A 3,967-nucleotide genomic window follows, 5' to 3' on the forward strand; every position below is an offset into this window, starting at 1 on the left:
AGAAAGAAGGTCCATGTCCTCTCTCTCTGTACTTTGCGAGAATAGGTCAGTGTTCAGGTGCCATGGCCACGGTTATCAGTGGTGTCATTGTCTCTATAAATGTCCAAATGTGCGTGTTCATGAGTGTGGAAAGGCTCATATTCACTCTCTTCACAGGTTGTCATATGATTTCAATGGTGCCACTTGGCAAGTAGGAGCACCATGTCAGATGTACCTCACAGAGGTGCCTTTATTCACATTCTCACTGACATTTAGAAAAGCCCACATACAGGTTATTATATTTTGAAAAACAATACGGGATAGAAATGAAATAGATTGCAATTTTAGAGTGCAATCTGAAAGTACAAAGGCTTTATATGCAGTCTGTGGTTGACAAAGGGAGCGTGAGCCTCAGGGTGAGAGGACCATGTTGTAGCTACAGGGGGAAGCGGTGCAATGTGCCATAACAATAGTGAAAACTGCTTAGACGGTTGACTACACAGTCATTCTGTTTATTTATCTTTTCTCTTCAGTAACTCGCACTACAAACTTTAGCAATATCTGTACAAGTTAACATAGTGAACAAATAATTCAGTTACTGGTTGTAAGTAGAACTAAACAGGACCGGATTGTTTGAACTGCATTGTTTGATTACTTTTCAGTCAATTCAGGTTGACTGAAAAGTTGTTCTGCTGAGAATCTACTCAACCCATTGCATTATCATGCATGCATTGTTTAAAAGTTGAATGCACTTCCTACACAAAGTGCTCTGAATTAGCCCTTTTATGGAATATGCTCTTGTTTTTAGTTTAACAGTGAACTTAATGTATCCGTTATCAACTAATGAACGTGAATGTGAACACGGTTTATTTTCGGGCGTGGCTAGCGTAATCAAAGGAGTGGAGACATGAGCCACTGTCAACTACATTCAACTCCAAATCTCAAAAGTCTGCGCCACATTTGTGCACGCAGAGCAGAAATGCTCCCTGGCGAGGAAACTGTTCCACTTGTGGATACTGTTCTGTGTGCTCATATCACGTGCACGTGCACCCTCACAACCCCCCTACCTTCTACCTCCGCTCCTAGAAAATGGAGCCCCACCGGTTACCTGCCTCCATCAATCCCCCCACCATCCACCATCCCAAAACCAGCCACCAACCAGCCAACAACCATCGGCCCTCTCCCCAAAGGGGTAGATAGGAGAGGCAGACCAGTCCTCTTCTAGGGCGGGAGAATGGTCTGTAATAATTTCAATGATTTAGGATGCAGCACCTCTAGCTGCCGCTTCCTCCACACCTGCTCCTTCTGCGGAGGGGCCAACTCCAGACCAACCTGTCCCCACAACCCCACCAAGCACAGCCTCTGTAAGTACCTCAATACACCAATCAAGGTCCAAGCTCTAGCTTCCACCTTACAGAACCACCCAGACCGCCAGTTCACCAGCTTCCTAACACAAGGTTTCACACACGGCTTCCACCCAGGTTTGCAGGTTAAGCCAGAATATTCCTATACATGCCATAATTTGAAATCCGCCATCTCTGAGCCCGACATAGTTGACAAACTCCTGGCTCAGGAAGTCAAAGACTCTTTCATGATCGGCCCTCTCCATAGCCCACCTTTCCCCATATTCAGAATCAGCCCCATTGGCATAGCTACTAGGAAATACTCAGGAAAAAAGAGAATTATAATAGACCTCTCATCCCCCCTCAATAGCCTAATCCCAAACCCGGACTACTCCATGCAGTACACCACAATCAACAATGCCACATCCCTCATTCGCCTCGCAGGTCAAGGAGCCTCGTTGTCTAAAGCAGACATCACCAGCGCCTTAAAAGTACTTCCGATCCACCCCGAATCCTGCCATCTTTTTGGTGTCCTTTGGAAAGGCTCTTATTACTTTGCAGTGCGCTTGGCCTTTGGGTGCAAGAGCAGCCCAAAAATCTTCAACTGATTATCCGAAGCACTCTACTGGATCCTGATCAACGTTCATAAACTTCCATACGTCATCCACCTCTTGGATGACTTCCTCACAGTCACACCACCTTCCTCACCCCCAGCACACGGCCTCAACACTTTAACCTCAGCGTTCAAGGGACTCAGCGTTCCTCTTTCTTCAGAGAAAAAAGCACCTCCCTGGAATTCCTCGGCATCACTCTCGACTCAGTTTCATTCCAAGCATCCCTACCTCCCGAAAAAATCAATGGGATCTCCTTACTCATTTCAAATTACCTCTTGCAACCTCTTGTACCCCAAATGCACCAAACGCCAACTCCTTTCGCTGTTAGGCCACCTCAACTACGCCATCTGCATCATCCCCCAAGGTCGATCCTTCTTGTCCCACCTCCTTTCAGTTGCCGCCTCCATCCCAAATCTCCACGGCCACGCCACTCTGGATGAAGCATGCAAAACGGAGCTAAAACTGTGGCACCAGTTCCTTTCCTCATGGAACGGCATCTTCCTTTTTACGACGACCACATCACCAAGCCGGAAGACATCCAGCTTTTCACAGATGCAGCCCCCTCCATTGGCTTCGGCGGCTTCTACGGCAGCAAGTGGTTTTCAGCCGAATGGCCGCACAAATTCTCATCCCTCATTCCTTCTTCGGCAATCTCTGAAATGTACCCGGTAGTCATAGCAGCCATTCTTGGGGCCATGAATGGTCCAAAAAGATTATTGCTATATATTCAGACAACAGCGCCTGTGTAGACATCATCAACAAAGGACGGTCACATTGTCTAGACATAATGCAGTTCATGCGTAGACTCACCTTGGTTTCGGCCCAGCAGCAATTCATCATCCAAGCCTATCACATACCAGGTCACAAAAACTCCATAGCTGACTCACTTTCTCGATTCTCGTTACAGAAATTCAGACGATTGGCACCGGCCTTGGACCCTCTGCCAACTCCGGTCCCACCGTTTTCAGCCACCATCTTCAACTGACCCTGCTACTGGAACACCTAATCTCTGCCTCCCCAGACGCCATCCTCAACGCGTTTCCCCAAGAACACTCTCATCGTACCACACCGGATGGAATAGCTTTAAAGCCTTCCACGCCTCCTTCAGCCTTCCATTCCCCTCACTCGACGTCCTGACCCTCAAAAACTTCATCACATTCGCCCATTCACTCCTCAAGATCAAGCCTTCCACTATACGGTTCTACGTAAGCGGAATCAACTTCTTCACCAAACTGTCCTTAGGCATTCCTTGTCCAGCCGCGTCCCACTCACACATCGCCATGTTACTCAAAGGTCTCCGTAAAGCCAAACCACACCCTACGCCTAAATGTCTGCCCCTCAGCTCGGACCTCCTTACCCGCTGCATCCAAACACTCCGTTCAGGCTACCTATCTCCCTTCATGGACAAAGCATTGGAGTTCATGTTCTTGCTGGCCTTCTTCGGCTTCCTGCGCTGCTCAGAATTCACAGCTCACCATCCATCGCAACACGCCACCATGTCTGACATCTCCATCCACCATCCTGACACCATCATCTACCACCTCAAATGCAGCACCACCACTTCCGCCATAGCCTACATAAATCCGGTATTCACCCAGAATATTACTCAGGCCATTCATTTCGTATCGGGGCCGCCTCCACCGCCTCAAGCCAAGGAATCCCCGACCACATCATTAAGATCCTCGGCCGCTGGTCGTCCCCTGCGTACCTCACCTACATCCATTCCAACCTAAATGACATCAGAAACGTGCATCGGCACCTGTCCTCATGAAGCTGTCTCTTGGGGACTCGGCACCATCTGACCTTCCGAAGAAACAGCCCCCACCCAAGAGTCTCCAATCCCCCTGTTCCTGCCAGCCACTGGACACCATCACTCTCCTCCCACCATCAGTCATCAACCTTCTTTACCCTCCCTGCTTCTCTACCCTACACCCCTCCTTCCCTTACCCTCCATCCCTTCTTCCCACGACCCCTATCCCTTCACCCCTCGACCCTTATCCCCTCATCCCACAACCCTCATCCCTTCCCCCT

At 48.9% G+C, this 3,967-nt stretch overlaps 1 pseudogene; it reads left to right on the forward strand.

The window, feature by feature from the left end:
• The first annotated feature begins 1,213 nt into the window (after positions 1–1,213).
• LOC129090512 (uncharacterized) lies at positions 1,214–2,921 on the forward strand (annotated as a pseudogene).
• The last annotated feature ends 1,046 nt before the right edge of the window (positions 2,922–3,967 follow it).

Source organism: Anoplopoma fimbria, chromosome 4 (genome assembly GCF_027596085.1).
Source record: "Anoplopoma fimbria isolate UVic2021 breed Golden Eagle Sablefish chromosome 4, Afim_UVic_2022, whole genome shotgun sequence".
In the NCBI taxonomy this organism is placed as follows: Eukaryota; Metazoa; Chordata; class Actinopteri; order Perciformes; family Anoplopomatidae; genus Anoplopoma; species Anoplopoma fimbria.